Source organism: Rhinopithecus bieti, unplaced genomic scaffold, assembly GCF_001698545.2.
Source record: "Rhinopithecus bieti isolate Rb0 unplaced genomic scaffold, ASM169854v2 scaffold_31548, whole genome shotgun sequence".
Taxonomy (NCBI): domain Eukaryota; kingdom Metazoa; phylum Chordata; class Mammalia; order Primates; family Cercopithecidae; genus Rhinopithecus; species Rhinopithecus bieti.
The window spans coordinates 1,530,998-1,558,710 of NW_016814470.1; the positions used below are offsets into that span (position 1 = coordinate 1,530,998).

The following is a 27,713-nucleotide window of genomic DNA, read 5'->3' on the forward strand; positions in this document are numbered from 1 at the left end:
CTGGCCTAATTGACCCAGACAGCTCCACTTCAGGAAGCAGGAGCCAGGGAGGGGTTGACTCGGGCACCAGGCTGCCATGTGACCTTGGACAAGTCTCTTTACCTTCATGGGCCTCAGTTTATCTATCTGTCCAATGGGGATAATAATGCTTAGGCTGAGTGTTATCATCTATCATGAGAAAGAGGATGCAGCTAATATTTCTGGGACCCTATTAAATGTCAGGCCTTTTATCTACATTCTCACATTATTCCTCATGCTGATTCTCCATCCTACAGAGGAGGAGACTGGGCCTTGGAGGTGTTGATGAATGCATGTGTTCCCATGGTGGTGGAACTGGGATGTGAGCAGTTTGCCCAACTCCAAGGACCATGCTCTCTCACATGACGCTGGCCTTGTGATCTATACTGTCTGTGGAAGACCTCTGGGAACTGGAGCTGCTATCCACACACAAGCCTTTCTCAGAATCATCATCACACTGCACACTGTCATCCTTCATTAACAGCTAAAGCAGATGGGGGTGATGATATCCTGGAGGAGAGGAAGGTGAAAGAGCTGTGAGCTGGAGGTGTGACTTGAGCTGGGCCTTGGACGGTGGGCCAGAGAGGAGCAAGGAGAGTGTTCCAGGCGGGGGGAAGGACAAGCCCAAAGGCACAGCAGCTGGAGTGGGTGTGGAGGATGCAGGTGCTCGTGAGATGGGCACCCCAACCAAGGTACGGACCAAATGGGAAATGATGGCCAAGGGGGTGCAGAAATGGGCTTGTTGGGGGAATAGGCTGTCCTCTCCATCCTCTGTCCATGAAATGCAGCTCTCAGATCCCTCATTCACACTCTGGGTCAATGATAAACTAGCAAAAAAAAAAAAAAAAAAAAAAAAAAAAAATTAAAAAGTAGAACCCTTGGAGATAATTAGCATTTTAATTGGGATCAGTGCTTCAGGCTAAAGGGAAGATGCTTTAATGGTAGAATTTCAGGCAGCAGCTGACAGGTCCGGTAGGATCTGGGACGCTATTACACCAAGCAGGGATCCGCCAGCCCACCCTTTTCCTTTTTCCCCACCTTTCCATTCAATTAATCTCACTGGGTACCTTCTCTACACCAGGCCTTGTGGTAGGGGTTTTACCTATAGGATCTCATTTAATTCTCAGAACTAACTCCAAGTGTTTTCCATCCCCTTCTCCTCTCAGGCTGGCCAGGGTTTGTTGAAGTAACTTGCCCCGTGTCCCACAGCTCTTACTGACAGGGCTGACATTAGTCTTCAGATCCACTCAATCTCCTGTCTGGTGCTCTTCCAATGACAACTCTTGACCTGATGGAAAGAACAAAGGGAGACTCTATCCCTACTCTCCTGGCCCCAGTTGTGTGTCTCTGTTGGTAAGAGTAGATGTGAGGCCGGGTGTGGTGGCTCAAGCCTGTAATCCCAGCATTTTGGGAGGCAGAGGTGGGCAGATCACTTAAGGTCAGGAGTTTAAGACCAGCCTGGCCAACATGGTGAAACCCCATCTTTACTAAAAATACAAAAATTAGCCCAGCGTGGTCACACTTGCCTATAATCCCAGCTACTTAGGAGGCTGAGGCAGCAGAATCACTTGAACCTGAGCGGTACAGGTTGCAGTGAGCCCAGATCATGCCACTGTACTCCAGCCTGGGCAAGAAGAGTGAAAATCCATCTAAAAAAAAAAAAAAAAAGAGTGAATGCCTGCTGGCCTGGAGATCCAAGAGGGGCTCCAAAAGTTTATTTCCAGCAAATTTAAGGTTCTCAATTTAAGGACTATATATTATTAAAAGTATTAACCATTTCATATGAAAATCATTCTAAAACGTTGCGCTTTCCTGTTCTAACAAGCAGCAATTAGGGAGTCCTGGGTGCCATTTATTTTTTCTTTAAAATATTTTTTTTTAAAAACAGAAATGAGGTCTCACTCTGTCACCCAGGCTTGAGTGCAGTGGCGCAATCACGGCTCACTGCAGCCTCAAACTCCAGGGCTCAAGCGATCTTCCTCCCTGAGCCTCTGAGAGCTGAGACCACGGGTGTGAGCACCTACACACCAGCTAACTGGGTGCTATTCTACAGTAAGGGAATCCTCTGGGTACCTAGAGTTGAAGACTACTTGGTCTTTATAGTTTTTCTATTTTGGCCTACTTGGGTGCATAAAATCCCATCGCCCACCTGCCTGATTTGTTCCACTTTTCCAGGGGAAAGAGAAGGTGAAAAAGACTTGGAGAGGGGTAAAGTAGTGAAAAACTGGGTGTGTGGGGTTACATGGAAGCAGGCTTTTAACCGTCCCCAAAACAACAGTGGGGGAAATCACACATTTGCTCATAAAACCATAAAGGAGGAGGTACTTATGCTTTTTTCCATTTGGAGCCCATCTCAAGACACCAACTACCCAGCAAGAGGCTAAGCCCTCAGCAAGAGGCCCTGCCTGAGTCCTGCCCATGCTGATCTCCTCGCTGCCCAGAGAATGCCCTTCTTGCCCAGTGCCCCCAGGCTGTCCGTCTGGTGCAGGCTCAGAGGGGCTCTTGAGAGAGGTGTTGCTTACCCCAGCTAGGGGCAGGCCTAGGCCCCAGGCTGAGCCCAGCTCCCATCCCTCCCAGGGCTTTGCCACTGGAGCCCAGTGAGAAGTAGGAGTGTAGGGGCAGGTCCAAGAACATCCCTCTCCATAGCTCCCCCGGCCTGGAGCTCCAGGACCAGCCTAGCTTGGCTCTCATTCTGTTTCTCAGACTGGTTCTGCAGCCATGGGCCCTCCCATGAGTTTCCTGCCATCTCTCCAGCAAGGACCCTGCCTCATCCAGTCCCAAGCTGTTCTGTGGTGTGGTTTGCAACTCAAGGACTGCTCCTGGGCAGTATGCTGTGTCCTTCATTGCTGCTCTGGCTGCTTTCGTTCCCTGACACCTGCATGGTGGCCTTCAGAGACTCTCCTCTCCTCATCTGCACTTCTAATGGACTTGGGGTGGCCAACCCCTTGGGATAAGCTCCTGGGGGGCAGGGGCCTAGTAAGTCTGCCTAAGCATCTCCACAGGCAGCAGAGGCTTCCCTCGGTCAGTATCGACCACCCTGGCTCGGGGAGCTCCTCACTAAGAGAACTGAGGTTTGAAATAGCAGTCCCAGCGGGGTCCTTTGATCCAGAGCCTAAGTGCAATTTATGGGAAATGTTAAATGGCCTTTTATCTTTACAACAGGAAGCTGGGTTGTGGCTGAGGGTCCCACATGTGAGGATGCCAGGCTGGTTTGGAACATAAGCCCTGCCTAGAAGATGAGACACATGGTGGGCTGAGGATCAGCAATGCTGGGAGCCAGCCTCGGCCTCAGCCTCACGTTTGCATTTGTTTATTTCTCTGTTTAGTAGGCATTTTTTTGAACTCCCCTTATGTGCAGGTCAAATGCTAAGCATATTTAGATGTGTCTAGATATAGAGACACATTTAGAATGAACGTATCTTCACAACTGCAGGCTCTGGAAGGTGAGGGCTGGGGTCTCAGCCACGATCTGAGTGAAACTGCAGAGTGGCTGCCCCTGCCTGGTGTGTCACTCGACTTCCCCCACAAGATGCTCTGAAATTCCGTGGCCCGTTGGCTCTGTTACACTCCCCAACACTGGCCACCCAAGCCACTCCTGAAACGCTCAACTCATAGTTAGGGTGGATGCTAAGCAAAAAAAAAAAAAAAAAAAAACCAAACAACACGTTTTCTCCTTTGTCCTTAAACCTCCCATCTGCCCCGGTTCCATCCTCAATGCCAGAAATGGGCCTGGTGTATTGTCCCACTCCCTGCATGGGAGAAGAGGGATGGGGAGGACAGCAGGAGAGAGCTGCATTTGAAAAGAGAAATTTTGTAAGGCCAATGCTCAATCCAAAGGGATGACCGGCCAATATTAAGCTGCTGGGCTCCACAGTTCATTTTCAGATTGAATGATGTGGAAGGAATGGTGTCCTTCCCTGCGCTCAAGTCTGCACCACCCTGAGACCTGGGCAACAGGAGCCAGGGCCACCTCTGGCCATACCGCACCTTGGCGGTAAGGGGTCCACAGGATCCATGGGTAAAGGGGGAGCCAGGGGCACCTCTGGCCACTCTGCACCCTGGGGGGAAGGAGTCCACAGGATATACAGATAAAGGGGAAGCCAGGATCATCATTGCACTGCACAGAAGTGCACTGGGGAAGGGGACCACGAATTCATGGGTAAAGGGGCCCTGCTCACTACGAGCTGATGGCTTTTCCTTCTAGATCACAAGCTGGAGTCTAGGACCCCCAAATCATGCTTCCTGGGCCTGAGTGAGTCTTCTTCTGTATCTGTCTCCCTGAGGTCTGACCACACCACCAATGACTGCAGGCCCTGGGCCCAAGGGGTAACTCGAGGGGTGGTTGTTTGTGGGGGGATGTGGATTATAGATGGGAATATCCACAGGCATGAAAGTGGGGCGGAGCCAGCATGGGCTGGGATGTCCATTTACCTTCTTGCTCCTGGCCCTGTAAATGTTAGAGGGCTCCAGTCCTGATGCAAAGTACAGGGGCATGACGAAAAGTGCCATCGTGTCTGTGCTGTCATCAATGCATATTGTGGTTATCAATTCACTGAAACAGACTCTCTCCAGCCTAAAATTAAATTTTTTGAATAAGAGTAGCTTTTTGAGATGGGGGACTTCCTCAAATATGTACTGAGGGCTGGTCCTGTGTGGGTGCCGGCCTCATGGAGCTTGCTGCTGCTCAGGAAAGATGGGTGTGAGTGAGAAACACCATTTAAAGGGAGGTGCAGGATTCTTATCAGGGGACCTTAACCAGTGTGGGTGATCAGGAAGGCTTTCCTGAGGAGGGGATGTAAGGTTAAAGATGGGGAAACTGAGGCTCAAAGGTGCTAAGTACATTAAGCTGAGTGGCTGTGGTGATTAGATGTCAACCTTACCAACTCTGGGAACGATGCCTTTTCAAGTATGAGCGGGGACACCACACACAGGCTTGTCTGTACGTAACTGTCAACAATGTATACCCATCATTAGATTTTGGCATGTCCTCTGCACATATGCACAAACACACACACACACACACACACACACACACACACACACACACACACTTGCTTCCAGTCTGAGTTTGGTGACAAGTCTGAACGGCAAAGAGACACTGGGCCCTGCCCTCAAGCCATTTGGAAGAAAACTGGAACCACCAGCCAGTTACAATGCGTACTCTGCACGGAGCTTTGAAATCTGAGGCTGGTCTCAGCCAGCCTTTTCCTGCCTTCTGGTTTTTCTCCCCTGGGTCTCCCTGGGGAACCAGGCCCTGCTGTGAGGCTGGATTTGATCAAAGTACCCACAAACCTGAGCTGAAGCCACAACTCTCCGCATTATTAAAGTGTTTAATAACTTTCCAGGACTCCTCCCTCCCAAAGACCCTGAAAGGCCTCTTGTTCCTATTCACTCTCTGCCTTTTAATGGGAGGAGAAGAGGGGCGGTGGATGGATTTGATTTCCCTCACCGAGTTCACAATCATAATCGCCATGTTGGTAATTTCCATGTTCTGGAAACCTCCTTACAGTATAACAAATGCCCTCATTACCGTGTTTGCCACCCTTAATGCAGTTTTAAACACGCTGCTCCATTTCAGTCAACCTGCTACGTGGCAAATCAGTTGCTGTTGGAGCTTCCTGTGTGCAAAACAGGTCTCCAGCCTGCTGGGATCCAGAGATTTCAATCTTATCTGGCAAGCAGAGTAATTTGAAATTTAATCATTTTTCCCCAAGTGAGAATGACTTATTATTACTTTTTAGAGAAAAGAAGAGATCTGAAAATCACTCTCCAAAATTTGGGGGTGGAGGTGGAGAGAGACTGTACCTTAGGCTATGGACTCATGGCCACATCATCAGGGATTGCTGAGTCTTCTCATCCAGGCATGGGGCAAGTTCTTGGGAGAATCCCTGTGACCCTTTCGACAGCAGGGCTGGAGCAGGCAGAGCTGCTCAGGGCAGAGTCAGTGGGGATAGGCAGGCCAGGGGGCAAAGCCTGTCCCTCTGCAGACTTTCCCCTCAGCCAGTCTTCGTTGTGCTCAGAATTCCACAGGGAAGAATTTTTTTTCTCCCTTGTTGAAGGCAATCATCTTGAAAAGATACTGCAGCATGCCAGGGTTAGTCACCAGGGTCTCGGGGATGTCATCCACTTCCCCGACTCATCAAGGAAGTCTACTTTCGCTGCAGCCTGCAACCGAGTGAGAGAAGCAAGAAGAATGCAGAAAGTTTTCGATAAAACCAAATTTTGTTTGTGGATCAGAAAGATCAGGAAGAGTTTTCCTTAGACGGGCTCCCTGCTCATTACATTCAAACCTGGTAGGGGAGAAACAAGGTTTGAATGTAATGAGCAGGAAGTTTGTCTAAGGAAAATTCTTCCTGTCATCAGCTGTGTATACTTCTAAGTGGGGGATCTGGTTCTCATCGCTGTCTGACCAAAACAGAAGTTCTTTCCTATCTGGAATGCACTCCATAATCCTTTGCATACAATTATGGATGCACTGACAGCTCATATAGGAAGAAAATTTGATAGAGCGTTTCCCAAATTTGGCACCAGTCTTAAAATTTACATTGCCTAAGAGCAATGAGTTATGAAGCTGAAAGAAAAGTTCTCCAAATGATCAATAATGTAAAACAAAATGCCATGGCCAATACCAGAAGGAAGACAGAACTGGCCTTCTGTTCTCTCTTTAAAGAAACACAAAATTATTGACATAAGAAGAGAAGAATCAAAAACTATGCAGTCAAAAATACAAGAAAAAAGTGTCTTAAAAGCGTATCAGTGAACACAATGAAATATTGTGAGGGTTTTTTTTTTTTTCCTGGATTTTGTCATGTTTGTGTTTTCACCAGCTTTTTAAAATGTGATTTGTGATGTGTTGTGATTTCTTACTGTACTACTCAGTCTCATATCTAATTTTCTCTTTGGCATTTGGCATTCTTTTTCTTAAAGAGCATCCCAACCAAACCTGGACGCAGTCTGGGCAGAGCAGCTGGGACCTGCTGAGAGGCTGGATGTGGGTGGGAGAGAAGGGTCGTCAAGGACAACTCCAAGGTTATGTCTTTCCAATATTCAGATAGTAAAAAAAGAATCCCCTTATTTATAGAACAATGGGAATAATGAGGTTTTGAAAATGAGCTTACTTGGCAAAGGAAACGGTTGGCCCCTTACGCTGGTGTCCCATTATATTGCATTTTGAATGTCACTGATCTGTGAAATCCCAGGTCAGAGCCAGGCAATGCAGTGACTGAGCAGGATTCCTGGGCAATGAGTCCTAGGAAGTGTCATTGGGCGGGAGGGCTGAGGAACAGAGTTAGGCTCTAAGAAGGGACACAGACTTGGCTGAGTCAGCTGAGCCTTGGAGGGGCCCAGGACGCAGAGCTGGGAGAGAGTAAGGACTGTTTCCCAAGGGCTGGCCCTGCCTGCATCTGGTCTCTTTTAGAATCGCCAGACTGGCTTTGTCCTAGCAGCCTGACTCACATACAGACGCTACCTGCTCACACCTTAGTCCCCCTGCCACACCTGCTCCCCTCCAGGCTCCAAACTGGTTGTGGTTCACTCGAAGGGTTTTAATTCTCAGATTGTGTCTCCATTTTGCCTGAATGCCACCTCTCTGGACTTCTCGGCATCTTTGCACACAGGCAGGGTGGTCCCTCGCTCGCCTCCAGTGCTCTTCATCATCCTAAGTCTCACCCTGGCTGGTGCTGATTCAGGTCACCACCTGGCCCAGGTCACTTGCCCCTTCTGAGCTCTAACAGATGACAGCATATGGGAAAGGCATATGAAACCCTCTGCTCCCTCCCCATAGCCTACGTGAGGTCAAGCCACGACCACCTCGGAGGACAAATTCATCCTGTTTTCAGAGGACAAATTCATCCTATTTAAAATCATCCCCAGTTCCACTGAATTCTTTTTGCTCCCCAGGTAGGTGGCAGCTGCCCAAAGATGCTTATTGACCTTCCACCAGTGCCATGCAGTAGATTAATCTGGAACAGTGGCATTGCCAATGTGGTGGTGGGGACACCACAGGTCCCTCAGCACATACCCTTGTTCAACCTCAGCAAAACAAGCCCTCCAGTCCTTGGACCCTTCCTGTACAAGGAGGAAGTAAGCTGAAATTAAACAATTAGAGATTGATAGCAAATACTTCCACGGTGCTATTTATGTACCAGGCTGTTCCAAGCACTGAAAATAAATAAACAGCTTCCTTACCCCTCACATCAACCCTGTGATATCCCATTCTGCAGAGGAACCCCAAGAATTACTCACATATACTGAAAATTTACTTCATTCTGGGCTTGCTAATAAATACTTTCCACCCAGGCTAACAGGAATCTGAGTCCCTAAATGCCGACGTATAAGAAACACACTTCTTTATTTGCATCATCTTAAATCTGAGTCTGTGGTTCATCATTCCAGTGTGGTGAGGAATTTTATCAGTTATTCTTGCTATCCCATCCCTTATCCCCACCCAACTGGGGAACTTTAGGTTCCTGCAGCTCATGTGTGTCCAGAACTGAAGGAGGGGCCTTCGAGGCCAGGCCATCAGGGACTGTTCTGGGTGAACTCCTAAGATCCCCAGGCTCCCAGCCATTCCCCACCTCTAGGCTGCATGAAGGGTATAGGGTCTTCGCTAGGCAGGCAGCTGCCAAGCAAGCGCCAGCCTCCTCGAGTCTTCCCAGGGCTACACCTTCTGGAGTCATGCCATGGTGGGGCTAGGTGAGAACACTCACTACCTGGGGACCCACGCACTGAAATCCCATCCCTGCACAGGCCAACTCCACTCTTTTTCCTCTTGAGGATCTCAAAAGCATGCCCTTCTCATTGTTCCTCACAGGGCACCTAGAGCACCTACTGTAAGGTTGGAAACACAAGTCAAGAGAAACCAGAATTAACACGTGATGATAATGTTGCACAGAGGCTTTCTCGTTCTAACCCTCGCAGCAGCCCTGCAAGGTGGACATGCTTCTTATCCCCACTTCACAGATGAGAAAACCGAGGCTTAGTGCTGCTAAATCACAGACCCCAAAGTCTTACAACTCGTTACGTGTACAGCAGGAAGTGAATCCAGGTCCGTCTTAATCACACCTCAACGACTCTTCCAGTTTCTATCTTTTGAAAACTACTGAGTCTAACACTGAAAAAAACCCCAGGAGCAGGCGTCCCCTCCCTTGCTCTGACTGGGTCATCCAACAGTGCTCCCCTCTGGGGTCTGCACTAGGCCTGCTTGGGCCATTTTCTGTCCCATTCAGCATCACAGCTTCCCCTCCCTTCCTCCTCCCAGAAAGAATTGCATCAAAGACTCAAATCCTCTGATTCCATCCAAGAAGAGGATTAGCTGGGCCCTGTCCCAAAACTCTTATGAGAAGACCCCCTCCCACATGGGGGATGACCACTCCACTAGGGAACCAAGACGTGGGGTGGGACCATGCGGGTGCTCAGGGGAAGGCAACCAGTGAGTGAGGATGGGGGTCCTTGAACAGGGAGCTAAGCCAGGGAGGCGGCAGGCAGCCCCCAGGAGCTCCCAGGCTGTGAGTGGCCCTCCCTTTTAATATTCCTTTTGTGATTGCAAAGCAGAGTTTCCATGAGTCTGGCAGCTGGAGGGGCTGGGTTTGGCAATGGAGATCCCACCACCTAATTAAATGGAAGGTGCAGGGAACAGGATAAAGAGATGGGTCCCCCCGCCATGGAGGTGGCTGCCTCCCTTCCCGTGTTACAGCTGGACTCTGCCAGGATGTTTTCAGGAGCTCAGACACCTGTTTTAATTCAGGGGCAAGCCAAGGGGATGCAGCGATGGTGAAGGAGGCTGGCCAAGATGAGGGGCTGCTCTGAGCTCAGGTTAGCAATGAGGACTTTTTCAGGGCTGGAATTGTAGGCTGAAATTTTACATTATCTGGATAAAAATGTATTTTACCAGAAGAAAAACGGAGAAACAAGCCTGCAGAAGGGAAGTGTCTCTCCCAGGTTACAGGGCACTTTCATGGCAGAGTTGGGACCCCAAGATCAGGGTCCTGTCTGTATCCCGACAGTCCTCAGTCAGTGGGGGGCAGTGGAGAGGGGATAAACTGAACGAATGTGGGTGCTGCTGGAGAAACCGAGGGGTGAGGAGAGGATGGGAGAAGGGGCTTTGAATTCAAGAGGACAAAGGGATGGCAGAGAGGCCAGGAAACCAAAGACAGGGTCGTTCCCACCACAGAGGCCTGTCATGCTTGACTTTGTGCCCTGAGGAGGGAGGTTTGAGGCAGGAGAAACCCTGGGGAGACTGTGAGGAGGCCAGTGGCTTAAAGGGATGGTCCTCAATGAGTCAGGCCGAATGCTGGTGGGCTCTGAGAACTAAGAAGCCCAGGCCCATCCCTCCCTTTCACAGGTGAGGAGATTGGGGCCCTAGGAAAGCAACCTGCCTGGGAGCCTCCATAGGGGAGGCAGGAGGTGCAGCACAGTCCCTATAGCTCCATATGGCCTGCAAGGGGGCGGGGAGCGGGGACAGGGGGCTCCCTGCTGGCTTTTTTCTGTGGAAAGGCCAGAGCTTCCTTTTCCCATCTGAACCCCTGCTTTTATTTCCTCCTCTTTGCCCCTGGTGGGGAGGGGTACTGGTTAGACAAGGTAAAGTCAGGACAGTCTCTGCATCAGCTTAATACAGCAGCAAAGTGATGATATGCAAAAAGCTTTGCATAACCAAGTTCTTCCCTGAAGCCTGTCTGAGACCTAGAAAGCTGAGACCCTCTCAGGGCAGACCATGAGGACTCCCGACCAGAGGCAGGAAGGCTGTCGCCATCCCCGGGGAGGAGACAGGAGCGAAGAGAAGTGTCCCAGGAGTGGACAAAGGGACAGGGAGACAGCCCGGAGTCACATCTATCCATGCAGAGCACCTGGCAGGTGGCTGAGACAAACTTCCCAATCAGCAGGAAAGGACCAACCAGTAACGAAGGGCACACCGTGACTGAGTGTCCTCGTGGAAACGGGACGGTTCTGCTCTGAGCTCTTATTACACACACAGGTAAATTCCAGCTGGATTACAGAAAATATAGGAGCATAGCTAGGTGATGCAAACTTACAAAATCACGAAGGAAAAAGTTAGCAAGTTTAGTTAGCTACAAATAAAGTACTTCAGCATGCTCCCCCCAAAATTATTTTTTAAAAAATGAAACATTAAAACAAAGCTAAAAGACAAGCCATTGACTTAGAAAAGAGAATTTCCCTACATTTTATATGGAAAATGTCAAAAACCTCGAAGAACTGAAAGAAATACCCACATCTCCACCAGTCGGATCATGGACGGGCAAACCGTGGTTCGTCAGCCAAATCCCGCCCACCTCCTACTTTTGTATGGTCTGCAAGCCAAGAATGATTCTTAAATGGTTTTTAAGTGGTTGAAGAAAAGAAATCTACAGAAGAATGATATTTTGTGGCATGTGAATATTACATGAAATTCAAATAGAAGTGTCCATAAATAGAATCTCATTGGAAACAGCCAGGCCCATTTGTTTATGAATTGTCTACGGCTGCTTTCATCATGCAACTGCAGAGTTGTGTGGTTGCAACAGAGACCATACAGCCTGCAAAATGTGGGAGCTATTTACTATCTGGCCTTTTAAGACATGGTTTGCCTACCCTTAACTCTGATTCTACCATTAAGATTTTACTACAATTACTTTATTACGTACTTATGCAGCTATGAAAAGAGATATTTGCAAATGAGCTATTAGCAAAAGACTACCACTCAAAAGGAAAGTCTGAACTGAGAAGAAAAAGTCTGAACTGAGAAGGAAAGTCTGAACTTCCTTGGAGGCAGCCCGGAAGGCACATGAAAAGGGCTAATGGGAGGAGTCATGGCCAATTGGCCCCTTATCTGGATTCTGTGTGCATTTGCAATTGTCTGACAGTGAGACTCTTCATTATCTCTCCTATTGTTGTTTTTCTTGGTAATGGACTGGGCCAGTTGAATGCCGCAAACATACGGATTTCCCACAGTGTGTAGTTGTATATTTGGAAGGTTGTTCGACTAGTATGGACTTTATGCTCCAGGGAGGCAGGGTCCATGCAGCACTGTTGTATGCCTGGTGCCTAGCACAGTGTTGGGCACATTTTTTACCTCCACTGATATTTGCTAAGTGAATGAATACATCAACCTCTGAAATGAGAGATGAGTCACCGTCCCTGTTTCACTAAGCTATTGCTTTTGCTTCCATGTGATGGGACTCTCTAGCACATCCTGTTGCCTGGAGCAACCAGGGGCCGCTTGACCCCCAGAGAGATAGGAGGGGAGGTGCCAACTTAATTAGTCATTTATCCTGGTAGGAGCAGTAGGGATAATCTGGAATGTTCCTTGCACCTGAGGCGCTGTCAGACAAGTAAGGACAGTGCACCATTCTCACAAGTCACCATAATGCAAAGAAGAAAGGGAAGCGCACCCTTTAAGATGAAGCGTGGGAAAGGTTTTGTGCAGGTGTTAGCTATACCATCTTGGCTTTCTAGGTAGCGCCTGTAAACAAGCTTCAAAATAGTTCCATAAAAGGAAATGTGATTGCAAACAGGTGTCTCAAAATGCATAATATGGTCTACTGTTTCTGAGTAACATTTTTTAAAAAGAATAGAAGAGCAGTCGGTTTAGGGTAGTGAAAAAGATCAGAAAAGCAGTGTAATTGGCTAATTCATGAGAGGCTGGCAAGACATCCAGGCTCCAGATGCCGATTCCTCTGCCATCTCCGAAACAGTGTGTGCTGTTCTTTCATGGCAAAGATACCTTCTCCAAGCACTGAAAATTAACTGGGGATAGGCTTGGAGGGGCTGTTTTGGTTGCATTTTATTTTTTCATTTTGGCAGGCTGGAGTGTGCTCTGCCTGCTCATCTAACATTCATTAATATGTGGGAGACGCATACATTAGGTATCTATTATTTGCTTCACCCTGTGCCGACAATCTCATTATTCATTTTTATAGGAATAGAGTAGTTTTGGGCTTCAAGGGCTGCTGGGCAGAAAGGATTTTTGACTGGCCAATCATAATAATCCCACACTCCTTGCCAGTGACTGGTTTAAGAACGGTCATGTGACCCAATTTGGGTTGATGAGACTTAAGGGCACATCTTCTGAGCTTCTGGGAAAGGTTTCTTAGGAATTTCCTTTTAGGGTGATACAAATGTTTTGGACCTTGATACAGGTGGTGCTTGCATAATATTGTGAGTGTACCAAATGCCGCCAAATTGTACACTTTAAAATGATTCCTTTTATGTCGTGTGAATTTCACTTTAAGGCAAATGAAAAATGGACATCAAGAAAGGTCCTTTGCGTGGCTGGTCTTTTACCCTTGCCATGTGAGGATGCCAACCTGGAGTTTCAGCAGCCATCTTGTGACCATGAGGACACCGGGCTGGAGACAAACATAGGTAAGCTGAGGACAGCCGAGCAGAAAGATGGAAAGATTTAGCCTTCATAGCATAGAGGAACTGGTGAACTCCCCAACCCCGGGCTAGTCTTACCTTTGAATATATTATATGAGATGTTAAATACCTGGATTATCGAAGCTGTTTGGAGTCAAGTTTTGTGTTACTGGCAGCAGAAAGCACTTCAATTATATATGGTCTGATATGTTTCCTCCACTTCAAGGGGACAGGGTCCCCATCTCTGTTCAGAACCCAATTCCTACTGCCTATCGTCATTTCTAGCACATAATAGGTGCTCAGTAAATATTTGTTGAATAAATGGGCAGGTATTTTATCTGAATTATTTCAATGAAATTTTATAATAACTCTGTGACATAGATGGTACCACTTGACTTTAAAGAAGAGGAAGCTGAATCTTAAAGAGATACAGTAACTTGCTCAAAGTCACAGAGAAAGAAATCCAAGTCTACCTGAATACAGCATTTCTCTTTGTTTTGGTCTGCCATGTGCCCTACAAGTGTAAGATCATGGAGGAAGACAGCAGCAGCTTGTGTCTGTGAAACTTATTATGGGGTTAGATAAAATACTTAGCTTTGTAAAAGTGCAGGCTCGAATGGCAGCTCCAAATGCTCACATAACTTCCATTTGTATGATGCTATAGACCTGATCATGTAATTAACATTGACCTTGTTGTGGCATTCTTGTTGCAACCCTGTAAGGAGGGTGGGAGGTGGAACTGTTCACATTTTAGAGATGAGGATGATATAGCAAGAGCAGGAGAATAAAAAAAAAAAAAAACTCTCTTCCTCCATAATTATGAGAATCCGAAGGGTTAATGGAGTGAAAGTCATCTGTGAGTTGTAAGACACCGTACCTGGTGTGTAATTACTGCTGGAGCGTTGGAGAGGAGATTTTGAGAATAAAATGCTCACAATTACAGTAATAGCCAGCAATTATTAGGTCCCTACTATATGCCAGGCTCTGCATTCAGCACTTTACGAACTAAGTGTCTTATTTAATTTCTGCAGCATTATTAAGTTGATATTGTTATTCTAGATTACACATGAGCCAACTGAAGCCCAGACTTCTACCAAAGTCAAATAGCTACATGTGGAGGAACCAAGACTTTAGTCCAGGAAGCCTGACTCCAGTCTGAATTAGTCGCTATGCTAAACTGCTCACCTGGTCCTGAGCCTTTGGCATGTACCTGTGGTCGCTGATGCAACCCACCAAGTAGGAAATTATGACCTTTCCCATCACCTCCAAGGATGACCAAAAAATGGCCCCAAAATGAGATGTGCCTCTATGGAGTGATCTGGGCCCTTGTCTTTCAGCCTGTCATTCCCCCATTATAGCTTTGCTTTTTTAATGTTAAACAGGATTCATCATAAGAATTTTCCCATTCAAAAAGGCACATGGCCACCTGTGGCGGGGGCGGTCCCTCCTTCTATTAACCAGGTACAGATTTTCCTTGACTTATGATGGGGTTATGAGGTTATGTTCCAATAAGCCCACTGCAAGCTGAAAATATTATAACTCTAAAATGTATTTAATACACCCAACCTACTGAACATCATGGCTTAGCATAGCCTACCTTAAACTTGCTCAGAACGGTTATGTTAGCCCACCATTGGACAAAGCCATCTAACACAAAGCCTATTTTATAATAAAGTGCTGAATATCTCATGTCACTTATTGAATTGAATACTGTACACTACATGAAAATTGCAACTGTTTCACACTATCATAAAGTCAAAATGTCATGCCGTTGCACCAGCAGAAGTTGGGGACCATCTGTATAAGTTATCACCTTAGTTCATAGATAACGAAGGTGTACCATGAAAGAGTTAAACCTCCCTCCCCATACATACGCAGGGCACAGAGCTGCTGTGCCGGGGGGAGGGTGCACTTAAGCAACCTAGAAAACAGCTTAGTATAAATTTGGGTACCATGTGTGTAGAAGAAGTAGATTTCCTCCTCCTGTAAATAGCTGGGAAGGTCCACATACACCTCCTACTACCAAAATGCAAAAAAAAAAAAAAAAAAAGAGAGAGAGAAAGAGAGAGAGAGATGGTCATTTTGTACCAGGGACCTGCAGAAGACACAATTGCTAAACTGGAGGACAGCTTTTGCAGCAGGTCTGAATAGTAGCAAATAGGAACAAAAGTAAACAAAGCTTCAGAAATGCAGCTGATGAAGGCCCTGCCCCTGAAGGGTGGATTTTGCACAACTTTAGAGTAAGAACTCTTATGCCATTATCAGGCCTTTCCCAGTACAGGTGAGGGAGCATCTGCTACAGTGTGGATCAGTCAGAATGCGGGCCAAGGTGAGCATGGAGAAGCAGCAGGTGATTCCCCGACAGATGACAGAAGGGGGTTCCAGGGCAGTTGGTAGGGACTCGCCTTACCAGGCTAAGTAAGGAATTTCTTCTTCACTCACGCATCCTAGGAGATGAGAGTGCTATTGACACAAGATCCCCACAGGCGCTATAGCTATATATAGTTTGTTATTTTAGATCTATACGTATGTTTAAATGGTTGGTTATAAACTCTATGCAGTTGATTCTATGGTCTACATTCAGTCCTTAACTAATTCCCTTGCTCTTTATTAAACCCCGAGCTTCAAGAATCATTGTTGTCATTATGAAGAGAGGTAATCCAGCCAGGCAGATCCTATAGCAATTACAGTTAAGGATCTGGTATCTACCCATGGAAAATATTGGTGGACACATGAGTTGCTACAAACTAGTTGGATGGCAATTAAATTTAATGGATCAAACTCTTTTATACTTCCCAGCTTGGTCATTCCTATTCTGAAAATATGTACTGATAGCCCAATATATGGTGATGTTCCATGCACATCATTGAAAATAGCAACAATCTGGAAATAAGCTAAATGTCCAACAATAGCGGAGTGCTCAGGTAAAGGAGTACATCCTCTTACTGAACTATCAAGGAGCTGCTAAGAATTCTGCTTATGAAGACTGTAATAATATGAACATGCTTACAATGTAGAGAAAAGCACTCAACATGGAATGCACATTGATTATAATTCATACAAAATTAAAATACCCTCTATACTAGAGTGAAGTCAGCATCTGAGCTGTGTTCATATAAGGGTCTAGGTATTTTTAAGCCTGCTTGATTATCTTGTGAGATGGGGTCATGATTTCCATGTGCTGGTTTCCATGAAGGTTTGGGGGAGAAGCCCCCTGAGTGTGTGCACCCCAGGGGGGTGGGGTACTGGGGAGCCTACATCACCTGCCTCCAACATTTGGATCTCCAGTCCAAATTCACAGACCAAGCCTGAAGGAGAGAGAGCTGCAGGTGAACACTGGGCACTGTTTTCAAGCGGTGGTCAGCCAGTTGTTCTGGTGTCCGGGTTACCAACTGTCATGTAGAATGGAGAACAGGCACGTTCTCAGCCTTCTTGGCAGAACCCCACATGGCAGCTTCGTGGCTGGCTGGCTGCACATCCCTTTGGCACCTGGAGGTGTTGCTGCTCTCAGCGGAGGTGACGGTGAGGCATTTTCACCCCGCCTCGACATCTGAGGTCTCAGACATGGACATCACCAGAGGCAACACTAAAACATGACAGATGCTACACAGTGTCAAACTGCCTGGCTTGTGAGCACGCATCAGACATACCCACAGAACTCCAGAAAGCATGTGTGGAGATTTGACAGGCAGGGCAGAGCCAGAGAAACAAAGTGACTGCTTGGGCTAGGGTGGCCTGCAGAAATCTGAGTGACCTGCACCCAAAAAGCCTAGAGGAAAACCTGTCGAAACACGGACAGTGGAAGAGGGAGAACAAAGGGATTCTGGGCTCCAGAGGAGACACATGACCTTAGCAGCACCCCTTAGAGATGGTAAACGGGGCGGGGGGGAGCGGGCTGTGCTGTGATGTGCGGCAAGCGTCCCTGAGTAGACTGCCATCCCCCTGCAAAGAATGACTAGTGACAAACTCATGCCTTCCTCAGTTCCCGCTGAGTTCTCAGCATGAACCAGTTACTGCCCTAGAAACAAGAAGACGTGACCCCCGGGAGCTCCCAGCCCAACACCACCACCACCCTCTCACTCTGTGCTGCAGTCACTCGGCTTTCTTCCAGCTCCCAACCACGTCAGGGACTTCGCACGTGTGGTCCCTTCTGCCAAGAACACCCTTCCTTCCCTTTCTTTTGATTCACCTGACTCACAGTTCAGGTCTCAGCCCACACCATGTCCCCTCCTCCACATGGAGCTCATCTCAACCACCAACCCCATCAGTCCCGTGGTTTTCTGTGCTCAGCACTCCCTGATTTTTCCCTTCATTGCATGTCTCAGTTTATAATTTTAGATGCAAGTCATCGGATGGGCTGACGTCTAGCTCCCCTGCTAGACTGTGAGCTTCATGGTGGGAGGGGCTGGGCGTGGGCTCAGCACTATGGCACCAGGGTCCAGCATGGGTGCCCAAGGCAGGCACTAGGCAAATATTTGCTGGCTGGCTTGCTGGATGGATGACTGGTTGGATGGATGAGTGGATGGATGGATGGATGAGTGGGTGGGTGGATAAATGGATAGGTGGGCGGATAGGTAAATGAAGTATAAAATAACATGTTATGATGGGAAACAGTGAAAAGTTTAGTTGTCAGGAAGGAAGAGTGTCCGAAACGATCCTGGAGAGGAAGGAAGAGGCAGACAGAGCAGCTGCTGGCAAGTCACGTCAAAAGCAATGATAAGTCTCTGATGAGTGCCAAGTAAAAGATGAAGGGGGTTAGTTCAGCACTGGAGGCAGAAGGGAGGTGACATCCGGGGACAGCAAGAAGGTGACATGGACTACAAGTCTCTGGTGTCTATCCATCTTCTAGACCTTCAAGCCAGCCCACCTACCTCATACCAGGCCACCTGTGACTCATGCCTGGCACTGCAGACCCCTAAGCTGCCATGCCCTTCCCAACCCCACCTTGCACCTGTGCTGATGCCAGCTCTTGACTCTGTGTTGGGCCCCGGTGCTCCCTGCGAAGCTGGCACAGGGCTCCCGGCTCTGCCGATGGGGTCTGGGCCTGGACTCCCTGTCAAAGTCTCTGGTGAATGCCCTGTCTAGGTCCCTGCCTACAGAAGCCATGGAGGCCAGGACCTAGTGGAGACTGAAGAAGAAAAACCTCTCTGCCCCTCATACTTGTGTCAGATAAGGCCCTGCCTCCTAAACACGCCCTGGGCCAGGAGCCTGGAGACCTGGCTTTCCCCCGACCTGGGCCCTCGGAGCGCCTGAAAGCACACTTGTGGGAGAACCAGAGCCAGAAGGAAGCTGTCTGAGTCTTCAGGGGTCACTGTGACAACATTTTACAGACCGGGTGGCCTAAACAGAAGAAATGAATTTTGCCACAGTGCTGGAAGCTGAAAGCCCAAGATCAAAGTGTCAGCAGGGTTGGTTTTCTCTGAGACCCCAGTCCTTGGCTTGTTGATGGCCATCTTCTCACTGTGTCTGAGACCCCGTTCCTCGGCTTGTCACTGGCCATCTTCTCACTGTGTCTTCGCTTGGTCTTTCTTCTGTGCATGTCTGTCTTCCAATTTCCTCTTCTTCTAAGGACACCAGGTTTACTGGATAAGGACCCACCCCAGTGACCTCATTTTAATTTAATGACCCCTTTAAAGACTCTATCTCCAAATACAGTTTCTGAGGAACTGGGGATTAGGGCTTCAACATATGAATGTGGAGTGTGGTGAGGGACATAATTCAACCCCTAACAGAAGCCCAGGGCTCAACTAGTAAAGCTCTTCCTACTCTCCACGGTACAGGCTGGACCCCAACTCTGACGCCGAAGGTAAAGAAGGCAACGGCAGTCTGGACAGGCTTTCCCTGGAAGCACAACAGAGGGCCTCCCCAGCCTGTCAGCCCTCCTCACTGCAACCCCTGGGGACCCCGTTCCTCCCAGTCTCCCGCTCTCAGATACCTCTGGAGGCTAATTGCTTGGCAGGAAAGTCGCAGAGGGCAAGAAAAGGCCTTGAGCAGGTTTGGAACTCCTCTGAGATAGGGCGTCTCCAGCCCAGAGCTTATCAGCACACTGCTGGGTCAGGATCCAATAATGAGAATGACATTCCCAGAGTAATTTGGTCAGAGCGTTTGCCCTTCCATTCATGCCAGCCAGACGGGACCTCTGGTTTGCTGTTTCTGAAAAACAAGAAATTCCAGTAAGGGATTAATGACTTAATTATAAATGCGGCTTGGAAACTAAAGGTTATTAAGAAGGGGAAAAGATACATGCTAATAAGAGACACGCTATTAACAACAGAATAAAGATTCATTGTTGGTGCCGCCGTAAAGTTTTCCAAGTTCGGTAATAAAAACCACCTGGCCTGCGCGAGTGCTGGCTGCCATGGTGACAGAGCCCGCGGCGCTGGAGCTATCTAATGAGGCTTGTCTCCCCACCTCTGATCATGCTCCCTTTGCGTCTTGGGCTTCCTGGTAAAACTGGCCAACAGGCCTCAAATCACCTCTGGAAGTGCTGGGCCTGTGTCCATTTGCTGGAAGAGCACAGTGAGGCTTTGGGAAGCCACCAGACATTGCCAGACCCATAGGAGGACTCGGACTTTTGGAGCACCTAAAGGCAAAGGCCCATCAGTGGGAGAACCGGCACATGGAACATGTTAGAGCTGGAAGGAAGCTGGGGATTCCAGGAAGGACCTTTAGCCGTGGCAGGTCAAAGTCAGTGTCCTCCCACCCACAGGGATGAAGACATAACCCTGAGCTCAGAATGCCACAACTGTGCCTGTGAACTTTGAGTACTGGGATGGAGTTGTTCTACTTACCAGCGATTATACTCGGTACTCTGTCCACATTGTTATTCAATCTGTGTAACCAGCTTATGAGGCATTATCATTTCTGCATTTCACTGATGAAGAAACAGAGGTTCAGAGAGATTAAGGCATGCACCCAAGGTCACAGAACTAACAAATGGCAGAGCTGGGATTCAAACTCAAGGCCAGGGCTCTTTTCACAGGAGGGTTGAGGAAGTCAAAGGAAATAAGCTTGTTTTTCCACTTAGACTAGAAGTTCCCTGAGGGCAAGGGCTGAGGTCTTCTGCCCCACCATCCTCAGACACAAAGCCCCAACCCAAGATGCTTTGCAATGACCTGGACCACAGAATTGACAAGTCAGGCTCCTCTATTAATGAACCAGCTGTGCCCACGTTTTCCCCCCAGCCCCACCTGGCAACCTGCTGTCTCACGAGATGTGCCCAGGGAACAGCCTGCCAGAGCTTCCTTGATGGCAAATTGTTCTGCTCCATCATTTGTGGGTTGATGGGGTGTAGGAGGAGTAGAGAGGGAAGGAGCAGCTCATCTCACTCACGCCGTCTCTTCTGCCCTAAGTTCAACCATTCTTGTGTGTGTGTGTAAATATATGGGCTACATGAGAAAGTTTTTACATGTATACAATGTGTAGCGATCAAGTCAGGGTGTACAGAGTGCCTATCACCCAGGTATATACATTAAGCAGAGTCATCCAACTCTGCTATCAATTGTATTTATTCCTTCTATCTTAATGTATGTTTGTACCCTTTAGCTCACTTCTCTTCATCCTCCTCACCCCTGGCCCTCCCCAAGTTCAATGGTTCTTGAATCATTGAATTGAGGTGGAGCTGGCAGGTCCTGGCAGGCAGTAACAGCAGTCCTGGGTCTCAAGAGACTGGACAGAAGGTCCTGAGGGATGGATGTGGGGCAACTGGGCGATGCACACCCCTGAGAGGATTGAAAGGCCCAGCCATGGGGGCAGGAAGCTGAAGCCAAGTCCTGCCACTGAGCTGGCCAACTCCACATGGAGTGAGCGCTCCTGCCCTGCTTACCACACACCCAGTTCCTGTCACACTGTAAATACTGGTGGAGTGGGCCAGGTATGGTGGCTCATACCTGTAATCCCAGCACTTTGGGAGACTGAGGTGGGCAGATCACGAGGTCAGGAGTTCGAGACCAGCCTGTCCAACATGGTGAAACCCCATCTCTATTAAAAATACAAAAAATAAAAATAAAAAATAGCCGCACTTGGTGGCTTGTGCCTGTAATCCCAGCTACTCAGGAGGCTGAGGCAGGAGAATTGCTTGAACCCAGGAGGCAGAGGTTGCAGTGAGCTGAGATCGTGCCACTGCACTCCAGCCTGGGTGACAGAGCAAGATTCCGTCTCGGAAAGAAAAAGAAAAAAGAAAAAAACTGTGGAGATGACAACACTTTGCAGTAATGAGTGGACATGTGTGCACGTAAAGTATCTTGCACAGTTCCCTGGCATGGGATAGACACAAAAGATGATGGGTTCCATCTCACCTCCTCCAAGTAATCCAATACTGGCCTGCTCTTTCCAAACCAAGCACCCTTACCCCTATTTTTGCTTGACCTCAGGTGTCATAATGTGTCTAATGCCTCCTCCTCCACCCTCACCCCTCTCATGCCAGAGCACATTCCTGAGGCCCTTAAAGGAACCAGTCCTGAGGCTCTGATGAACTTCAACTTGGGACCTTGCTAGACTGCCCTGGCCTTGCCCAGCCACACCCAGGGTGCAGCACCTCCTGGAGCACTGGGTAGGAGAAAGGAAGAGATGGGAAAAGCAGGAAGGAGGGTAGGGGCTTCTGGACACCACAAAGGAGCCCCTGAGAGGAAGAAACCAGTATATGGGAGCTGAAATGGGCTAGATCTGTGTCTACTCTCTACTCCTTGCCAACCTCCTTTAAACCTCAATTTTCTCATTTGCAAAATGGTGATAACTTCATTCGAAGGGCTGCTATGGAGATAAGAAAACACTTGCAAGTTCTGACACATAGTAGGTACACAACAAATGTTCCCTAACCCTACTTTTGCTATTAAGTGTGCATTTTGCTTTCAATGGCATCTGATTGAGGGGACTTGGAAATTTTGTTTTGCTTTGCTTTGTCAATGGGGATTTTTAATGAAGACACTTTTAGCAACCTGCACACTCCCATTCTAAACAGACTTCAGGTGTGACCTTGATCCCAGGAGGTTCTCAGTCCTACAAGGTGGGCCAGCACCTGTCCCCCAGGGCAGTGTCCTCTTGTCATCTGGTCAGCTTCAGACCAAAGCAGGTCAGCCCTTCCATCAGCTGCTTCCTAGGGAAGAGGGGTGCGGGCAGTGGGAGGGTTTGGGGAGGCGGGCAGCAGGATTGCAAGGGGAGAAGGCCTCCAGGGTTGGGGTGGGAGCTGGGAGGTGAAAGTGCAGGGAAGGGAACTGGGGGAGGGAGTGGGTGCATCCAAAATGGGGAAACGAATGAAGAAATCTCCATCTAATTAGACAGGCTGCAGTTTTAATCAGACAGAGTTTCCTTGGCAAAACCTGTTTGCATGTTTTCTGTCATTCAGCCAACGTGTTAATTAGGCAAATAATATTAATAATGATATTCACTTTGGGAAAGTTAGGAGAAGAGGGAAAGGTGGACGTGACAGTTTGGGGTCGGGCAGGCAGGAGCAGGGAGGGTGTTGTAATTCCCTGGCAGCCTGAGAGAGTGACAGGAAGGGGGCTGAGAGAGACGAAAGCCCTGGGCAGGGCCCCAGCCCCGTCCTACTGTCTGGGCATCTGCTCTTCTCCGAGCCTCAGTTTCCTCATCCACACAAGGCAGGAAGGATGACACAGAGCCCTTCCTCCTAAGTGGTGGGAGAATGCCCTGAGATGATGCAGGAGCCAGGAAGGCTGACTGTAGCCCTGGCCCAGAGCTAACAGGAGGGGCTCTGCACTTCCTGCACGCATCACCCACTCCCACCTGACCTGTACCTTGTCAGGGTCTGGGGTCCTCCCACGCCAGCAGGGAGCAGAGCAGGTGTGAGGTGGGAAAGTGAGGGGCGCCTGGGCCTCAGCTTCCCCAAAAGCCCTGCAGAAATCCCAGCCACCCACTGCTCCCCAACCTCAGACTGGACTCTAGCGTCCTTCCTGTCTGCTGAGCTCCAGGGACTGGGGGACAAAGAGGCTCCCCCAGGTCCCTTTTGCCTCTGCTTCACAGCCCAGCCTGTCAAGAGCCAGCTTGCTCCCCTGATCCCTCCAGCATCCCAGGTCAGAGGGGTCTCTCAGACATTTGGAGCCAGTCCCCCCTGCACAGCTCCAGACTGGGTTCCTCCTCCCTCTCCACTCACCCCACATCCCACAAAGCCAGAGGTTAAAGTCCCCTCCTCAGCTCTTCAGTCCTCTCCAGTCCCCACCCCACAGCCACCTGGAGGACACAGGCTCCAGGGCCAAGACTAGGGGAAAGGAAATGAACGATTTCACTGGGTATCGGGGCAATTCTCGGGAAAACCAAAAACTCACCAATTATGATGAATAGTATCTCCAAGCAATATTTTAAAAGGTCAAATTTAATGCAAAATATCTATTGCGTTACTTTCAATTTTTACATATATTGCATTGAAATAATACTTATCTTGATTGCCAAGTTTTGGGGCACCCCCTTACATATTGTGCCCTGGGCCAGGTGCTTCATTGATCTCACCTGAACTAGCTCTTTTCCTCAACATTGGCCCTCAAGACCCTGGCTGAGGGCAATCATGTGGCCTTTCTGAGCCTTAGTCGCCATCTCTCTGTCTGTTGGATGAGGCTGACAGGCCGCCCTGCAGGGCTGTGTGAGTTGGAGGGGATGGCGTACCATATCTAGCACAGCCCCCTGATGTGACCGAGTGTCCTGTGGCAGCGGAGTGGGGTGCCTGAAAGCCATGGGCTCCCCTGGGCTTGCTGCCTCCAGCTTGGGTGCTGCTGAGTTCTGGGCCTGAGCGAGGAGAGGGAACAGGACAAGGCTAAGGACCCCAACACCCAAGTTCCTGCCTTTACTGTGAAGAGAACCCCTCACTGAGGGAACTAAGGCTTTCCCAAGAACCCTGCCTTATAGGAGCTTAGCCGTTCCTGAGTCCCTGACACTGGGGGCCACTGTGGGTATGGGGGGCATGCCCAGAGGTCCTGCTTTTAGGAAGCAAGAGATGAGGAAAGCGGACCTCCCTCAACCCCACTCAGACACGTGGCCCATGAAGGGTGGGGGATGACAGCACGTCTGAGTGGCACTAGAGTGGGGACCACACTGGAATGCTTTGGAATACGTCATGATACAGTGGAAACAGAAACAGAAAGGGTGTCAGTGTCCAGAAACATGGGCTTAAGTACTGATTCTTTGTCTAGCAGCAAGACAAGTAGCTGGAGAGATGGTCACAGTCTATGCATGGAGGGCCCCCTTTGCCAAGTGCAGGGTTCTGGATTCCCCACTGCCTGTGGGCAGAGAGAGAAGAGACATGTTCTAGAGAGTGTTGGATGGATGCCACTGGCCACGGGCAGTGAGGCAGGTGCATGGAAGGGGATGGGGACAGCAGCAGAGAGCAAGGGCTGCCACATGGCTACTGAGAGTGATAAGAAATCAAGACAGTGTCACCACTGCTGACCTCAGGATCATATATCACAGAAGGAACCTTAGTAACCAGCCCAGGAACCTCCTTCCTCTCCATTACTTGGAGCCCCTCCATGACCTCCCAACCAATCTAAGCTTGGACACATCCTGTGATAGGGCACCCACCCTACTCATGCTGCCTGACCATCAGTCAGCTGGGGCTCCTCTTTACTTTGGATTGAAATACTTCTAGTTGCAACACCTATCAATGCTCCTCGGTCTGTCATTCTGAAATGCACAGAAGTGCAGCCTCTGGCCCTCAGGGCTCTTTAACCACCTGAAGCCAGCTGTCTTGAGTCCCTAGGTCTTCCCTCTCCAGGATCTGTGCCCCCCTCCCCCAGGCAGGCCCTCACAGACCCGATACTGCATCTGTGCATGCTGTCTCTGAGCACCTACTGTGTGCCAGGCACCAAGGCCGGGCACCTTCTACCAGGGGGACTGTCTAATCCTCCCAGCAAGCTTGAGAGATCGGGCTCATTACCCCCATTTTACAGGTGAGAAAACAAAAGCTCAGAGTCATGAAAGGCACCCAAGTTTTCTCAGGAGGTTGGTCATCAAAAACTTGAGTTGGTCACTCAAGTGCTGACATTGTGCCCTACAATCTATTCAGAAGCCATCCCAGCTTTCTGCTTGGGGAGTTAGCTCTGTTTCGAGCCGTAACATACAACAACTCAATCCTCACACAGGCCCTGTGAGGGGAGCTCTGTCATCCGGCCCGTTCTGCGAAGTCATGCAAATGAGAAAATGTACAGCTCTCCAGGGTCTGCACTTCTGCATCTGGGCAAGAAGAACCAGGCTATTCTGGCCCTTGCTGGACACCATCCACCATTCCAGAGACACAAATAACGCTGGCTTTAATGCATTTACAGTGGGGCTAGCACCCCAATAGTTAATACTTCCCACTCCCCTTGAAAGTCCCCAGCCCATCTTTGCACTTCACCTTCAGGGAGAGGCCGGTGAGCCCTTTTAACTGTAGCCAGAAAGACTTGGCTGGTGTTCCTCGTGCCCAGGGTCAGACATGCACACAGCACACCTCCCAGCCAGCCATGAATGAGGTGATTATGAGCTAATAACCTTTGATTCCAGAACCCCAAGTGAGCACTGACCGAGGTAACCCAAAGGCAGCTCTTGAGGAAGGCATAGAAACAGTGCCTTACCTTCCCTTTGCAGCCACAAAGGAGGCATTCTCTTTCGAATGGCCCTGCACCCCAGCTTTTCCCCTTGCCCGCTGCCTTCAACCAGGCAGCTGGAATGCAGTCCTAGATGGCAGAGGGTGCAGAGGGTCGGGCTGGAGTCTTGCGTGTTGCAGAAAAGGAGAGAAGCCAAGAAATGGGATGGAATGTGCCTAAGGTCTCTTGAAAGTTTGGGGCAAGAAGGCCCATGTCAAAAACCCAGTCTCAGCCTCTCAGCCTCCCCTTGTCATCTCTCAGAGTCTGCAGAAGGGTTTTGTTTAGGGGTCCAGACCCCTGGGCAAGCCACCAGCCAGCCCATTACAGGCTCTCCCAGGCACTGGAATTCTGTTCCCTAAATAATGTTATTATCTAGACAGCAGCTCCAATAGCAGAGGGGTGCAAAGCTACTGCACTTCCTCCTTGGCCATCCAAGGCAGGTGAGGAAAGCACAACGTGGGCAAATAGGGAGGTGGAGGACAGACCCACAAAGGAGACCCACAGGGGGGCGGCAGCATTAACTTGTTATGTAAATACCGTATTCAATTATTCCTCCTCCTCCAACAGGAGTCAGCTAATCACTCATGCCTGGCTGGTTCATGAATATTAAACCCAGCTGTCTTGCCAGTGCATTTCAGTGGTCTCGAGGGGACAGAAAGGAAAAGTGAGGCCCCGAAGCCCTGCTTTAGTGGGCTCTGGAACCTCAAGGGGAAGCCTTGGGCGCCTCATGTTCACATGCGCAGCGTAGGGATTGAACAGTCAGTCCACAGAGCCACTGAGCCACCCTACCACTGCAGAGACACTGAGCTAGACTCAGGCTGACTGGGTGACCTGAGGAAAATGACTCAACTTCTCTGGGCCCCAGTTACCTCTTCTATAAATGGGATAGCGATAGTTACCTGATGGGTGGTTGTGATTTGTGAACCATTATACATATAAAATGCACCTATACCATGCATACAGTTAGGAACTCCTGTTCGAATCCTCTCTGCATGGTGCAGAACCCACACCTGCTCCCAGGGAACTCAATGCTTGGTTTCTAGGGTCATCTATAAAGGGGGAAAGAGCCCAAGGCCCAGAGGGAGGGCAGGGCAGGTGAGGGGTGGAGGCTGAGCTGAGAGAGGGCCCATGGCCTGGGGTAGGTGTAGAGGACATCCAGGGAGAGGTGGGCTTGGCATGCACCATAAAGATTACATTTTTTCATTCATTCACTCAGTCAATACATGTTTATTGGGCACCTACTCTGTGCCAGGCGCTTGGAAACTAGCAGTGCACAAAACACACCAAAGACCATGCCCTGGTGAAGTGTGTGATGGTAGCTTTAAGATAGCCACAAATCCTTTGACACTCCTCCCATTGAGAGGTGGGGTCTACTCTGTTCCCCTTGAATCCGGGCTGGTCTTCGCGACTTGTGTGGCCAATAGAATAAGGAAGAAGTGATGTTCCGAAGCTAGGTCCCTTGTAGCTTCTGCCTGTGCCTCTGAAAACACTGGCTGTAGGAGCCCTGGGCCTCCATGGATAAAGCCTGACTCCAGGTGTGCTGGAGAGGCCACGTGTAGGTGCTGTAGTCCAGCTGAGCCCCGGCCTTCCTGCTGTCCTCATCAAAGCAGCAGACAGGTCGGTGAGGCCATCCTGAACGTCCCAGCCCGGCCACTGGCCGAGCGCCACAGAGCAACCTCCACTAACAGCACGTGGAACAGAAAAGCCACTAGCTGGGATGTACCTGGATTCCTCACTCACAGCATTGTGAGAAACAATGAAATGCTGGCTGTT

At 49.2% G+C, this 27,713-nt stretch overlaps 1 long non-coding RNA gene across 3 annotated transcripts; it reads right to left on the reverse strand.

Annotated features, from left to right (window-relative positions):
* Positions 1-1,126: 1,126 nt before the first annotated feature.
* On the reverse strand, positions 1,127-25,805 carry LOC108514680 (uncharacterized). 3 transcript variants are annotated; one of them, XR_001881292.1, is made up of 6 exons: positions 25,712-25,805; positions 20,163-20,245; positions 19,307-19,524; positions 5,824-6,183; positions 4,450-4,591; positions 1,127-1,306 (listed from the first exon to the last, which is right to left on the reverse strand). It is a non-coding gene; the product is annotated as an uncharacterized LOC108514680 (long non-coding RNA). The 3 variants fall into 3 exon arrangements; XR_001881294.1 differs by lacking the exon at positions 4,450-4,591; XR_001881293.1 differs by lacking the exons at positions 1,127-1,306; positions 4,450-4,591 and adding an exon at positions 5,402-5,689.
* Positions 25,806-27,713: the final 1,908 nt, after the last annotated feature.